Source organism: Dreissena polymorpha, chromosome 1 (assembly GCF_020536995.1).
Source record: "Dreissena polymorpha isolate Duluth1 chromosome 1, UMN_Dpol_1.0, whole genome shotgun sequence".
Lineage (NCBI taxonomy): Eukaryota > Metazoa > Mollusca > Bivalvia > Myida > Dreissenidae > Dreissena > Dreissena polymorpha.
The window spans coordinates 177,801,596-177,818,869 of NC_068355.1; the positions used below are offsets into that span (position 1 = coordinate 177,801,596).

At 33.8% G+C, this 17,274-nt stretch overlaps 1 protein-coding gene across 1 annotated transcript in view; it reads right to left on the bottom strand.

Annotated features, from left to right (window-relative positions):
• LOC127862722 (uncharacterized) overlaps window positions 1-17,274 on the bottom strand; it is a 185,654-nt gene that overhangs the window by 74,520 nt on the left and 93,860 nt on the right. The gene's annotated exons all lie outside the window — the stretch shown is intronic.

Sequence of the window (17,274 nt, forward strand, 5' to 3'; positions counted from 1 at the left end):
TGTTTTAAACTGTTTGGAAATCGTTGTTTATATGTGGTCCGTTATTTGTAACGAGAACATTTTTATGAAGAAAAAAAAAACAACAACTATCGTCGACTATTATTAAACAAGATTGGTTCTTCATTATAGTTTATAAATATTAAATTTGTGGTGTGCGGTAACTTTTTTTGTCGAACATATTATGACCATTTTTTTTGCTGAAATAACAGCTTGACACAATATACTTTTATTCGCAATATCACAATTACATATGCAAAATATATGGTTATAGATTGTGCTTGTATTCTATTGCAATATAATGATCGCCAGTATGAAATGACATCGAAAATCATGTATTGTCTTTCATTATAAGTTGTTTTTTATTCAGTAACTAAATGTTATGTAAGTATTTCAAATTGGGGCAACTCAGCTTACTTATAATATAACATATGTCAAACATTCTTGAAACAATTATAATATAACATATGTCAAACATTCTTGAAATAATTTAACACCTATTAAAATTCAATAAGTCGCAGTTCGACAGATGTTTGGTTATCGTTGAAGCATCTTCCACTCTCGTGATCGGGAAGGAATATACAGGATATTGCCTATCAATATACGGATAATGCCAACGAATATACAGGATATTGCCTACGAGTATACAAGATTTAATCAGCCGTGATTTACAATCGTCTGGGCAATAAACTGAATGATCTAGGTCGGCAAAGCAGTAGGAGGTTTAATCCGTTAAGATTCTAATACCTTATATCTTTGTGATAAAATCAATTAGTGATTGTCTTGTTGCAAGAATTCTGATAAAAAAAGATAAGCAGATAATAAAACAACGAAACAAAGACAGAGGCGACGATCACCAATTATTATTATTATTATTAATATTATTTTAATTTACTTGCCACAACAAGAAAACAGTAAAAGGCTCAGTAGTTTAACACCAAAAATTGCATTTTTATTTTAAAAATAATTATCTTCTTAATACTCGTAAATTTTTATAACGCAAAAGTTTGTAGTTGATGAGTTCATGGTAAACCATGGCACATACACATATCGTAAACCACTTAAAAAACAATAAAATATACGAGAACATCTTATTTTGATATTAAACGTTAACATAAAACATTCTCGCCAAAATAATTGTACAGAAATACCTTTCTTATAATAAATACGAAACAGTTACAAGTAAATTGGCCATCCTTTTAAGAATACTTACAAAAATATGAAATCAATTTATTAATACGCTACTCGCACAATCAGTTAAAAAAGAATATTGTTTTAATAACGTTACCACACACTTTAAGATAAACGAAACTATTAATAAAGAATTTTAAAATCATAAAATATATTAAAGTAGCAGTAATAAGATATCCAACAATGATGGTTACCTTATTCAAAACTATATTAATTTCTAATTAAGACAATTATTTAAGATTATTCACACATAACGCTCACAATTGTTTACAAAGTAAGCGTTGTGTTCGCATATATATTTTCCATCGTTTCATAAATATAGACACGCATTATTTGAACGATGTAATTTTTTTACTTATCACATACATATTATTTGATAGTAAAACCATTTATGACTGCGATCTTTAAACAAATTTAGGCAATGCCACCATATTTTGGATCAATTGTCTCATCTGAATTGAACACACCCGTTTGAAAAATATGAAGTACTAGCAAAGTATTTTACAAAACTGCAGCACTTAAATGACGTTTCATTCGTAACGATGCTACACTATTGCTGCTTCTTCTACTACGAGGTATTTTTTTCCGCGTATGTGAAATGAACGCTCATTTTAACTCCTTACATTTAGTTTAGGTTTGGAAAATGAGAGATTTGAGTACCCATATACCGCATTAAGTCGATAAAAAAATAATACACGGAAAATTATCTGATTCGTCATTTTCTTTCATTAACGCCTGTTTAAGTGGTCGTATTTTAGATGTATTGTGTACGGATTTTGTATACGATGTAAATCCACTATAGAGTAAAGATTCTTTATTTTGCATTAAAAAAAAACATCTACGAGCTTTCAAGGTTATGTATAGACTTTGTTTGTGTATGATTTTTTTTTTAATGGAGTGAAACAATTTGGGCGCGAAACGTGCGCAATATGATACTAGCAGATACGTATATCTAAGGCGAAACAACTCATAATAAGTAATGTAAATGTTTATTGATGCTGCGAAATCAAATTGATGTTGTTCACACATAAACTACGTTTTTACAAAGCTTGTGCGTAATACACTTCAAATTCGAAACTCAATCGTGATACATCGGCTATCTCGGATTCCTCCGTAAGATAGGATTTATGAAATAAATCGTCTGCTGATCCAGAGTGATTCGAAACTAACAAAGTGCGTGTGACGTCACTCGTACAATTTCAACACGGATGACGGGATGTAAACTAGGATGTAAACAATCGAACGACGAAAACATTCAACATTTTATAGCATTATCTCTTGGTAAGTACCGTTAATTCTTTATTTCTCGAAGACCTTAAAAAAAGCTTTAAATCGATTTTGATTAATTGCTTAGTAAAAAGAAGATTATTGCTTAGTAAATCTTAGGTGACAGTTGAATCTGGTAATATTTTGGCGCCTCAGCTCAGTGCCAGTTATGTAGTTTCACTCTGCATTTTATCACATTGACCTTAAGGTTTAACTCGCTTTAAATACATATTAAACTAAACGGCAAGAATGTGTCGCGATATGAAGGCAATATATGATGAGATTTGTGGGTTATGTTTGTATTGTCTGTCCGTCTGAGATTCCATCACACTTTGCGTTTAGGTTTCGATAAATGTGGAAAAACACTTTGCGTTTATAAGGTTAAGAAAAATGTGGAAAAAGGGGGCATATGTCATCCTATGGTGACAAGCCTTGTTAAAATAAAGTTTCACTGTACATTGTTGATTGCCTTTTGTGGACTTCAAATAATTTTTTTTGTTGGATATTAAATGTTTATTTTTTTTGCTCAACAGGTTAAAGCAACTGGAAATTCCATTGCCATGTAGTCACCAACAGAGTTCTGATATTGCTGTATTGAAGGAAGCGAACCACGCTTGGATGGTGGATCGTCATTTATCAAGGTAATATTTCTAAGAATAGGCGCTTTTTTTTGGTAAATGTTTTAGATGAATTATGCTTTCACAAAAATGTAAGCAGGTCAGCTCTGAGCTGACTGAATTAAATAAGTTTATAATGCCAAATTTAAGTTTAATTGCAAATGAATGAACTTAAGCATTTTAAACATGGTAATTTTGGTATTTTTTCCTCTATGTTTGTAACTGTTTCATACATCATAGATTTTTATGTAAAAAATTACACCAATGAGACTTATTAGAAACTCTTAGCGGTCCCGGACAATCGGCACCTGGCGTTTTTTTGCAATCCCGGACAATCTGCACCTGGTAAATTTTTAGATCCGGACAAGTGGCACCTGATTTAATTGTAAACCCGGACATTTGTCACCCGATCAAAGGCGATTGATAAAACCTGTCAGCACATTGTTTGAGTAATTTTTCTAATCCGCTAATTGGTTTTGGTAAAAGAGATGATTAATAAATCCCGTGAACAAACTGTTTAATCAAACTACAATGTAATTAAGTGTGGATTGATTAACTTAATCTGCTTATTGGTTTAATAACACATGTAAACAATAGTTTACACACAGCAAAGATAATCAAAGCAAGTGTAAATAGAAAAACGAAAATGGAATATTTCACAACGATTAAGTCCAACAAGGTGTCAAAATGTCTAATTTGGTAAGAAAACATTAAATGTTTCATACATAATCTGGTGCCGTTAGTGCGGGTTTACAATTTAAGAGCATGCCAATTGTCTGGGTCAACAAATTTACCGGGTACCCATTGTCCAGGATTGCAAAAAAACGCTGGATACTGATTGTCCGGGTGCAGATTTTCCTACAATCACTCCTAGTACAACTCTTTATTTTACGTACATTATTTATGAATTTGAACATTCATGAGCTTTTCAGTTTATGCATTATTATTTTTTGTTCAGAAGTTTTCGTAACTTTTCAGATGGCCAGCATTTTGATGCCAGATCAAAATGGAACTAAAACAGGTACGATAATATATAAATATTTATTATTTTGCCATGACAAAATCAGAAATGTTTTGAATAGATAAATAGGCAAAACCCTTCTTGATACAGAAATAAATAACCTTTATGCAAAATGAGAGTTAATATCATACTTAGTGTACAGTGCATATTTCAAACCTTAATTGCTAGATTAAATCAGGTAAAACAAGGCGTTTCACCATAGGATGACATATGCCCCCCTTTTCCACATTTTTCGAATTTTCCACATTTTTTGAAACCTAAACGCAAATTGTGACAGAATTACAGACAGACAGTAATTTCCATCCCTGATCATGTTGGATCAATCAGGCTATTTCCGTTTAATTTGTGTGGAATTCACTGGCAAATTATATATTTTTTAAAGGAATGCTTTGAAACAAAATTAGAAACAATACTAAAATCTGCAACTTTTGAAAATTAAACAAGTACATAAGCCTCAGGGATATCTGCCCTTGTCAACGTATGGTTTTAAGAAAACTAAAACTGCTGATATTGAACCAACCTAAGTCAGTGTCAAACAAGGCCCTAGACGTGTATTAGTCAATTTTAAGATTGCATGACACAGATTTATTGAAAATGAATAATAATGAAAAGCTTTATACAAGATTGAAGAATGAACTTAATTAGACAATAATTGTATTTAAAAGAATCTAGTTTGAAACATGTCAGTTTAATTTATATGCATAGTATTATTTTAGTTTTACATTCACAAGAATGAGATGTAATATGCACTACATGTGAAGACAATCATGAACATTCAAATTGTTATAAAAATAAAACAAATCTAACATAGTATTTTAGTTTCATTTGCCCCAAAAAAAAAATCAACATTATTATTTTCAGGGCATCCATGGGCTTGTACAATCTGTGGCCAGATTTTGTCACGGAAACAACGACTGCAGACCCACATGGAAAGGAAACACCCAGAAATAATAAATGGCAAGTGTTGAATATGTTAACCACTTGAACCTTTACATTGTATTCAAAGCAAATTTGCCTAATTGGCATTATAGGCAAACATAATAATACTGACACAGAGGCAGTCTTCGAATTAGCCTATAAGCCCGAAGCCCGAGTCGATTCTTGGGCCGGTCGGTCGATCCTAAATGCTTATAAAATAGCCCGATAGGTCGATTAAATATTTGAGCGTCATATCAATAACCTGATTAATACGCGTTTTTAAGAGGCACGATTAAATTCGCTATTTAAATGCCTAAAATGACGCTATATGTTTTAAAGAATTGCATGAACACATGCAGCCGCCATTTGTCTAAACTGTCGTGTAAGCTTTGACAAAACAACACTTACATGCCACAATGGACTTCACCCAAAACCATCCCTCACGCCCCACCCCAGAAATCCCCTCCCCCCTCAACAAAAGATTTTTTTAAACATGGTAAAAAAAATAGAATACTTTTTTGTTGTTGTTGAAAGACCGACAAACAAGCTATTGCTATCAAACTTGAAATATTATCTTATTGGTTTGTTTTATGTCTTTACAGATGTTCAATAGATTGTGGAAAATATACCTGAACTCAGAATCGTCTATAGTGTACCACTTCTTTAAAACATAAGCGATCAATATGTTTCAATTATGGTCCTCTTCCTGTTAGAATATGATTATATTTACCTTGAACTTATTGAATATGAACAATTTCCACATGATGGCTTACTTTATACTGTCAAGCACTTATATAGTCGAGTGCGCTGTCCTCTGACAGCTCTTGTTATGATTATTAGTCCCCTACCGGTTTCACTGGAGAGGACTTATGGTTTGCGCTCCGTCTGTCAGTCCGTTCGTCACACTTTTCTGGATCCTGCGATAACTTTTAGTTCTTAATATTTTTCATGAAACTTGAAACATGGATAGATGGCAATATGGACATTATGCACGTCACTTCATTTCGTTCCTACGTAAAAAATTATGGTTGCTATGGCAACAAATATATTAAAAAAATATGGAATTTTTGACACTGGTGGAGCCTGTAGGGGACTTATATTGCTGGGCAATAGTCTTGTCATTCATAGTTTTGAGTTATTTATTTTGTTTGCTTTCAGATTTCGATGGGCAAGTTCGGGGCCCTTACAAGAGGTACGAGGTGGATGAAACGGCCCCAGTACCGAAACGGACAAGAATGCGGCACAACTCAGAGCCCCAGTTTGAACACAGCCGACTTGAAGAGGATTGCCATGCTGAGCAAGATTGTAGTGATGGATATGGAGCAGCTGATACAATGAACAATCAGGATACAACTGCGTCATCTCACTGTGATCGGGATAAATACATGGCTGTTTTATCGTATGTGAACAAAATGAAACTTTCTGCGACGGCATCGGAGAATTTGATACGATTGTTAAAACTGCTGGTCAATGACAAAGACTTTGAAAATATATCTGCCACACACATACGAAGCGTATTTACTGATGTGCAGCCAGTGACTATTGACTATTGTGGAAAGTGTGGGGGGGCATTTTCATCAGATGTTTGTGTTTGTCAGACTGAGGGTTGCAATGAATTAAGATACATTGGGCCATTGAATAAGCAACACCAAAAACGAAGAAAATGCTATTTTTCTTTTGTTCCAATCGCCCAGCAGCTTGAGGAGATTTTGAAGCGTGACAGGGTACTGCAGAAACTTGGTGATAGCTTAACACTGACCATGAACACAGATGGTGTACCACTGTATAACTCATCCTCAGTAAGTTTGTGGCCTGTCCTTTTCATCATAAACAACTTGCCACCAACAGAAAGATTCCTGCCACAGAATTTACTGATATGGGGATTGTGGCAAGGGTGCGGAAAGCCCTGTTTCAAGACTTATTTAAAGCCGCTTGTAGAGGAGCTGAATGTCTTGTTTACAGACGGGATTCAAGTGAACGATGTCTCCGTTAAGATAACCCTAACATGCTGTACCATGGATCTGCAGGCTAAAGCCCAAGTAATGGAGATGGTGCAGCATAATGGGGAATATGGATGCGTCACATGTGAAGACCCGGGAAGAATGTACAAGCAGGGAAAAGGCCACTGCCGGGGCTTTCCTTTGAATGACTCTCCTCTAGCTCTGAGGTCTCCCGACACTGTTTTGTCCAATGCAGAAGAGGCAATGAATACAAATGTGAGCGTCAAAGGCATAAAAAGTGTGTCGGTGCTCTTCGGCATTCAATATCTGGACCCAATCGTTGCTTGTGTACCCGACTACATGCACGGCGTTCTACTTGGAACGACAAAGAAACTCCTGTCATTGTGGTTAAACAAAGCCAGTGCAAAGGAAGCCTACTACCTAGGAAATGATGTGAAGGAGATAGACAGGAGACTTTTGCAGATGAAGCCAGTGGACTCCATCACTCGCCTGCCAAGAAGGTTGGAAGGGAACATGTCCCACTGGAAAGCCTCTGAATTCCAACACTGGCTTCTTTTCTACAGTGTTCCCTGTGTTAATGGGCTCTTGAAGAAAGAGTATATGGACAACCTGGGATTTTTGGTCGATGGGATCTATCTCCTTTTGGGTGATGCCATCACAGAAGATGACCTGCTAAGAGCTGAAATGTCTCTGGCCAAGTTCCAGCTATCATTCGAGACGCTGTATGGCCCCCAAAATTGTGGATTGAATGTTCACAACATTGGCTGTCATCTTGCCCAGTATGTACAGCACCACGGGCCACTCTGGGCATGGTCATGTTTTGGGTTTGAGGATTTAAATGGATTCTTGATCAAATCTTCCCATGGCACAGGAGATGTGAGCACACAGCTGCTTTCAACTCTGTTTGCAAGAAAGCAGCTGTGTAGAGAGGTGGAGAACATCCAGTCAGCCGAACTGAAACAATTCACGATGGACATGCTGACTACTGGGAGGCGCATCAAGTCACTAACCCAGTGCAGTAACTGCCAGATTGCAGGCAAGCTGCACGAAGTGAATGATGACATCACCTCTAGACATGTGATGGAGGTTCTAAACCTGTCAATAAAACCAGCCCTCTGCTGTGCCTCCAGAATAAGACTACCTAGTGGTCAAGTTATTACGTCAAGGAGTTACAAAAAACAGCAAAAACGAGTCTGTTACGCGATCCTCACAACAAAAGGAGAACTTAGTATCGTTAATCAATACCTGTATGAAAGCCACACTGACTCGTGTCTGGCAAATATAAACAGACTTGAAATTGTTGGTTTTGTTTCGCCACATGTCCGTCACCTACTGCAGGTAAAAGAATCAAGTGTTCAGGAACTCATCCCTGTAAATGACATCATGGAGCAAGTGCTTCTGCTGGATGGCAATGCAGAAACTGTCTGTGTCAGTAGACTGCCTAACTTACATGGCATGTGTGGATAATGGGGGGAAATTTATTCTGGTCATGTAACTGTTATTTGAAATATGGGTCAACAGATTAAAAACAATAAAGTAAACAGTAGAGTAAACAAATAACCAAAATTTATAGCATAATAAAAATTCCCTGTTATATGTTTGTGTTGTTTCCCCACTTTCGTATGTTTTACTGCTAGTAAAGTCTAAATAGATATATAGACAAGAGTCAATGTTTCCAATTACTTATTACTTACTTTAAGCAGAGGTCCTGTAATTTTGACAGTATTTATATTGTTATGGTCTTATGTAAGTGTATGTTCATTGCAAAATATTGAATGCATTGTTTATTTTTTGCTTTTTCCATTGTATAGCATTGTTGCGTCAGTTTTCGCTTTCTAACATACATAGCAAATAAACCCCTATAGATTATATGTATTATGTAATAGTGTGTTCCTTGCAAAATATTGAATACATTGTTTAATTGTTGATTTATCTATTATATAGCATGTGTTGTCTAAATCGTACAATTAAATTCAATTTCTTACTAACAAATATACCCCTATAGATCATCTATAATTTCTTTTCGCATAGGTGGTCGACTTTGGGGGTATGATTAAAACTTATACATACATATGGGGATATGACATCTATACCTTATAATAAGGTATAGATGTAATATTTTATAGTCTGCTTTCATGATAGTTTTTTTTTAGTATTCAATATTCATTAAGGAAACAAATCCCTATAGATTAACTATAGTTTCGTTTTCATATCGGTTGGCGACTATGGGATAAAAATAATGTTATACTTTAGTTAACGTTTTATCTTCCTGATTTTCTGACTTAATTGTTTAGCTATTTCACACGATCTTTGCTCGATTTTATTAAATTTTATTATTCATCCAAACAATTGCTCTTTTCTTTATTTGTTGAATTTTTAATATAACAGATATATATTATGAACATAAACAACTGATTTCCTTTTATGTTAAGCTATTTAACTTTGAGAAATTACTAAACCATTATTAAAGCGGGTATATACGATTTTGTCAAATATTTATGAATTTATATAAACTATGTAAAAAACGTATAATATATATATTTCAATATAAATTAAAATAAAAGTTAAGAAGAACATGTGTCGAAAAATGCGAAATAAGCCAGATATTTAATTCTGGAATTGAAAACGGCTGTACAGCCGAATTCGCCAGCATGTATACCATACATGTACGATGTGCATCTAAACTTAGTTTAACGGTTTATTTGAATTCCTGCAACGATATCTATTCATACGGCACACGAACACTATCTCCGATCCTAATACAAAGACGAATGCTTCGGTTATTGTAGGAAAATATGTACGTCACTATCGGCTCGGGGCGCTAATTTGTCTTCGCTGCATTTTATGAAATTCGGCTTTAACGTATATTTTTTCTTGCCTATTTTGTGTTATTGTAACATATTTTATCAATATATTACAATTAAACACATATAAAAAATCGTATATACCCGCTTTAAGTAAATAGAATCTTCATTCCTGTAAAGATAATTGATCTGACTACAAAAAAATGAACCGCATGTACTTTTAAACAGTAAACGCTATCACTCAAATGATTCTGTACCTATATCAATATATATATATATATATGTATTAACAATAGTTTTTGTATACTTGTTAAAATCCAACGTATACCATGCCATGTATCTTTTTATTGTATTTTTCTCAACATAAGCTGGTAATGCTTAAGTTGATTAAATATTATTTCCCATATTTGTTAAGTCACAGTATATCTCCTTACTTAGTTTGAAAAATACTTGTTCTTATTGTTGTATTGAACAATAACTTGTTTTTGATACTGGACTGTAAAAAGCATTGCAATAAAACACATACAAACCAGGGTTTTTTTTGGCCCGATTTTATAGCCGAAATTCGGCTATGTTCCCAATCCCAAAAAGTATACTTTTTTCCCAAAATGTGGCAAAAAATTCCCAATTTCCAAAAAAAAAAAAAAAAAAAAAAAAATTTTTTTTTTTTTTTTTTTTTTTTTTTTAGAAAGAAGTCTTATGCGTATTTTATCTCAATTTCAATTCAATTTCATCTAACAAAGTATTATAAGATTTTGTTCTTTTAATTTGAATGATTATAAAGAGTTATATCAAATTTAGTATTTCCCTAATCAGCAGACTTTTCATGTGGAAAAAAAGGCTTATGAATTTATTTTCCCAATTTCATGAAAATGCCGATAAAATTCCCAATTCCAAAGCCATGGGCTATCTTCCCAAAAAGTGGAAAAAAAAACCTGCAAACACTGCCAACATGTGTCTTGTATAATATTTGTTGACAATATAACATTATTAGTAGCTAATCATTCAACGTGTTTGCAAAATTTCAAGCAAAAATTAAAGAAAGGATGAACAATGTGGTTACTGAACAAAAGAGAATATATCGCTGGATATCTTCTGCATAAAAGACCAACTTCTTTCAAAAGTAAGTTTTAAGCGAGTCTTTCAAAAGTAAAACTGCAATAAATAGGTTTGCTAAAAAACCAACTTAATTTCTTAAAAGAACCACTTTAAACCCACTTCTAAGAATTTAAGAATAGAAGACCCACTTAAACCTACTTATATTATTTAAAAACCTACTTAAACACACTGCTATAAATGAAAGACACGCTTAAAACCCACTTGAACCAACTTCTAATCACAAAAAACTCACTTTTAGCCTACTTTTGGGAAAAAACCTAGAAAAAACCCACTTAAAAGTCGGTTTAAAGTGTGCTTTTGGTAAAAGTATGTTTTTTGTTTGACAAGGGATGTTCCTGGGACATTGGCTAGCCCGGACCTAGGTACAGGCAGTGAATGTCGTTTGGACGTGCCTTAGTGTTAAGCCCTGTCAGTGACCGTTTTACATAAACAAGAGGACCATGATGGCACTGTATCGTTCCACTGTTTTTTATGCAAGCATGTTACTTTATCTTTCTATCCCTCATCCCACTGGGCGCTTAAAGTTGGAAGGGTCAGATTTTATATATGGAAAACGTTACAACGCATTTGATTTGAATCAGATTCACAAGACCCATAGGAATCAAAATGCCTTAACCCTTTACCAAACGACACATTTTGGACTGTCCCAATTCGAAAGACGTTGCAGATGACAATTAAATTGTAATGGAATATGAAGGAAATAATCAGGTAGGGTAGAAATAATTGTGATAAAAGGAGAAATTGCTTACTACAAACCCGTAAAATCCTGTTAGTGTTTGGTACAGGGGTAATAATCTCTTGTTTCTTCTTAGAGCCTTTCACACATTTATAACAAATACGATAGTAGCATCTTTCTTTGTAAAGAATCATCTCAAAATATAATTTACAAACCACACATCCCTAAGACCAACAGGCCTGAGAATATTATGATAATCTAAAGATTATTTCTTTATATTTATAAATGTATTTAATTAAATAATACATTTGACTTCTAAGATCAATTCATAACTTATATTAAGAAAATTATAAAATGGTCGTAAATATATATGGATCGTTGAGCAATTGACACTCATATCCACAATTCATGAGTCATGATTCACAAACAGAACAATGAATCAAAAGTAATTAAAAAGCAGCCTATACGATAGTTAAGAACATTGCACTTCATTAATTTCAACACCTTCTCTTGGATACAAAGTTTAAGTTTACCATGCAGTATCATACATTGACTTTTCTTGAAATAATTATGTTCATGGAAGTTGTGTTTTTAAAATCAATAAGATATTATTATACTGGTTTAAAGCGCGTATATACGATTTTGTCAAATATTTATGAATTTATATAAAATGTGTGAAAAACTAATTATATATATATATTTCAATATAAAATTAAAATAAAAGTTAAGAAAAACATGTGTTGAAAAATGCAAAATAAGCCAGATATTTAATGCTCAAATTGAAAACGGCTGTACAGCCGAATTCGCCAGCAATTGTATATCATACATGTACAATGTGAATCTAAACTTAGTTTAACGGTTTATTTGAATTTCTGCAACGATATCTATTCATACGGCACACAAACACTAACTCCAACCCTAATACAAAGACGAATGCTTCGGTTATTGTAGGAAAATATGTTTGTCACAATCGGCTCGGGCCGCTAATTTGTCTTTGCTGCATTTTATGAAATTCAGCTTTAATGTGTAATTTTTCTTGTCTATTATGTGTAATTGTAACATATTTTATCAATATATTACAAATAAACACATATAAAAAATCGTATATACTCGCTACAACACTACAAAAAATACATGAACTTAACATGTCATCCGAAATATTTTTATCCGGATATATGGTCACTTTCGACATATTTAAATAAAACCCGACTGTTTTCAGTTTTTAAGAAAAACATGCATAACACATGTTCTTACTTCAATTCCTTTGTAAGCAGTCACTATCTGATCTTAAATAGCACTAAATGACAGGGTTTTATCTCATGTTTACAAGATGTTGTTGTTGTTGGTCACAGCCACACGGCCGCAGTAATCTCCCCTGGTAAAATCTATCAGTTTTGTGACCCCCGGGGCAGGGTCAAATTTGAGCCCAGGGGAATACTTTGAACAAATTTGGTAGAGGACTATTAGATGTCACTACATACCAAATTTAGTAGCCCTAGGCTCTATATTTATGAACAAGAAGATTTTTAAAGTTTGCACAAAATAGGCCTTATTAAAGCATATGTTCATTTTTGTGACCCCCGGGGCAGGGTCAAATTTGTCCCCAGGGGCATAATTTGAACAAACTAAGTAGAGAACTATTAGATGTCACTACATACCAAATTTGGTAGAAATAGGCCCAATGGTTATGGACAAGGTGTTGTTTAAAGTTTGCACAAAATAGGCCCAATATAAGTATAAATTATGTTCAATTTTGTTACCCCTGGGAAACAGTCAAATTTGATCTCAGGGGCTTAATTTGCACAAACTTGGTAGACGACTATGAAATGTCACTACAAACCAAATTTGGAAGCCCTATACCATACGGATATGGACAAGAGGGTTTTAAAGTTTGCACAAAATAGGCCTTATTTAAGCATATGTTCAATTTTGTGACCCCCAAGGCAGGGTCAAATTTGACCCCAGGGGCATAATTTGAAGAAACTTGGTAGAGGACTATAAGATGTCACTACGTACCAAATTTGGTAGCCCTAGGCCTTATGGTTATGGACGAAAGGATTTTTAAAGTTTTCACAAAATAGGCCTTATATAAGAAAATTTTCAATTTTGTGACCCCCGGGGAAGGGTCAAATTTGACCCCAGGAGCATAATTTGAACAAATTTGAAAAAGGTTCACCCCAGGAACATTTCTGAGAAATTTCATCAGCATTAGACCAGTAGTTTAGGAGAAGAAGATGTAAAAAAAGAAAAAGTTAACGCACGCACACGCACGGATGCACGCATGCACGCACGACGGACACAGGACCATGACATAGGACCCGCTGGCCTCTGGAGCTAAAAAAACAAAATGGCTGACCGAAGCGGTGTATCGAAGCATAGAAGGCACAAAAGCCATTTGAAATTTTCACGCTGCATGCATTCTTTCAATCCGATTTTAAAGAACAAAATAACCAAAGCATGGTTTCGTAAATAATTGATGAACTTATAAGCTAATTCGTTAATGACTGTGAATCTAAAGCGGTTTTAATAAACATTCAAGCTCAGTGTCTGGAAGAACAGCTGAGACAAGGAAACAGTAATACATCAGGCTTGAAATAAATAATTAAACACATACAGAGAAATATAATAATTAATTTTATAAATAGGGGGTATAATAAGAATTAATTGTTAAACTATGCAGTAAAATAAGAATTTGATCCAAATGTTATCTGGAGCTCTAATTGGTCCTCTTCCTTTAAAGAAACACCTTCAAGAAGTGCTGGACAGTTAATGTTTTGGTTCAATTTAATGTATTTGATGGTTATCCATGACTATTACAACAATAATTGTCATGACTTCCGGTGTTCGTTGGAAAGTAGGTAATGTTTATGCCAGTGATGCTATGCTTTTTAAATACGTAGCTCCCAATTATGTTAATTTGTTTATGGATTAATAGTACTTTTTCAAATGTTTTATATGCTGCTTATCTTTTAAAAGTCCAGCCAGTATGTTGTCAAAACATTGCCAATTCAAACGCAGTTTTTGTTGTTACGTCCAATAATACACATTTAACTTTGGTTGACATTTCACATGCATGTTTTTGTAATGTTTCACTTCCAAAATTCGTATGTATTCATTAAGATGGCCGATACTACAGATAGACATGATAATAAATAGCTACTTCATTAATAGCCTGTATTCCAAAAAGGATCGTATGGTCAAAAGACGAATTATCAAATGGTAATTAACAAAATGATGATTTGTATAAATGGGAGTAAAATCATAACAGATGATAAGTGTTTTTTTAGAAGCCACACTAAGAAACAGACAGAAAATGTATCTAGGTAGCAATTAGCTACCACAGCAATTTGCCACACCATGATTCTTATTAAGCATGTTATCAATAAGACTGAATATTGCTAGTCACTATTGCTTAATGCAGTACAATATATTGGTATTGAAATATTACATTACAATTGAAGAAGGTAATATATATTTAAAATACCTGTGATCAAAGTCAACACATTTAGAGCAGCACAGAGAACTGTGGTCTTGGCAGAATTTAGTTAATTGTTCATCTTTGTGAATATCACATGTTATGAGATAATTCTCCATTTTCTTGGAAAGTGGCCACTTCATGACTTCATCCTTTCCATAAGGTTTATTAAACCACAGACGATGCTTTCTGTGATACTTAATACACTGTCCACAGTAAAAAGTATTGCATTTTTTACAGTAAAATACTGCATTTATCTCCTTATTATGATCTTGGCAGATTGAACAACAATATTCTTTATCCACAACATGGCCTTGAGTCAATGTTGTTCAAAGGTGAAGGTCAAATTTAACTTGCCAGGTACAGTACCCTATGATATTAAGAAAGTATTTAAAGTTTAAAGCAATAGCGATTATACTTCAGAAATACAGTGTATCTAGACAAAACAAACAACAAAATATTCAAAAACAAAAAGGGCCATAATTCCATCAAAATGCAAAACAGAGTTATGCAACTTGTCATGTACAGTCCACCTATGATAGTAAGCGACTTTTCCAAGTGTGAAAGCTATGCAATTTAAAGAGTAATGTGTACCAAAACACAAAACTAACCCGCAAATTCATTTTTCTAAGTATAAAAAGGGCGATAATTCTGTCTAAATTCCAGTCAGAGTAACATAACTTTTCCTGTATAGTCACCTTTTGATAGTAAGTAAGTGTTGCAAGAATGAAAGAAATAGCTTAGATACTTTAGGAATACAGATGACAAACACAATACTTCACCAAATCTTCAATTTTCTAAGTATAAAAGTGGCCATAATTCCGTAAAATGCCAGTTACATTACTTTGCCTGCACAGTCCCTTTATGATAGTTAGATTATGTTATAAGTATGAAAGTTATAGCTTTGACATTTCAGGAATAAAGTGTACCTTAATACAAAACTTGACCAAATTTTGAATTGTCTAAGTATAAAAAGGATCAAAATCATGTCAAAATGCCAGTCAGAGTTACATTACTTGACCTGCACAGTCCCCTTATGATAGTGAGTGTTGTAAGTATGAAAGCAATAGCTTTGATACATCAAGAATAAAGTGGACCTAAACCCAAAACTTAACCAAATTTTTATCTGTTTTTAACATTAAAAGGACACATAATTCTGTCAAAATGCCAGCCAGAGTTATCTAACTTTGCCTGGTTAGTCCCCTCATGATAGTAAGTAAGTGTGCCATGTTTGAATGCAAAAGCTTTGTTTATGCGAAAAGTGGACCTAAGCACAAAACTTAACCTGACTCCGAGGCAAACGCCAACCCTCAGATGATGACAATAGCTCATTTTTATTTTAAATAGATGAGCTAAAAGAAGGCACTCAGGGTTCCCTCTGGGCTTTCAAAAGTTGTCGCCACTTACTTTCGCCAAATTAAAAAAGTTGTCGCCACACTGGGGCAACATTTGGGCGATGAAGATCATGTTATTATAATACCAAAAAAAATGAGCATTTACAGTATGTTAAAGGAATTTATTTAATAACAGTAGTATTTATAATAACAACACATTTAAAATTGTTCATTAAATAAAGGCACATTCAATCAGTTGTAACTCTTGTTGATTGACACCTTCTTAGCAGCCTGAATATGTTGCCACAGTATTGGTGCTTCATAAGCTCTATGGTATTCTGAAAATACAAAAAGGGAGATATAATATTAATATTAAACTAATAATAATCAATTAATGTGTAGTATATGAATAATATAAATGTGCTTAACTATGTTTACCTTTCTTAAAACAGTACATTCGGTAGTGAGTGAATTGATAAGTGATGAGGATATAAAGAGTTTACACAGCATAGATTGTGTGTTGGAAATCATATTGAAGGAAATAAAATTCTGATAAACAACTGTCTTTTGTTTGGTTTTTATTTGTTAGCTGGTGAATGTTAGGGAGGGGAACGTTTGCATTTTGAATGAGTCTCAAAATTAGCAGAATCTAATGTTCACTTTTTAAAAGTCGTTTTACACTCTGAACTTGCCATTTTGACGAGTGAAAGAGAAATATGTCACTGTTTAAATAGAACCAATACATGTAAAATGTTTAACTATTTTCTATAATTACACCCGATTTCTAAAAACAATCGATACTTACCTTTCTGATTGTCATTGTTGTCAATTAAATGGTCTTGAATCTGCTTCGAACACTGTGACAAACACTTCACATTTAAGCGCAAAGTCGGCA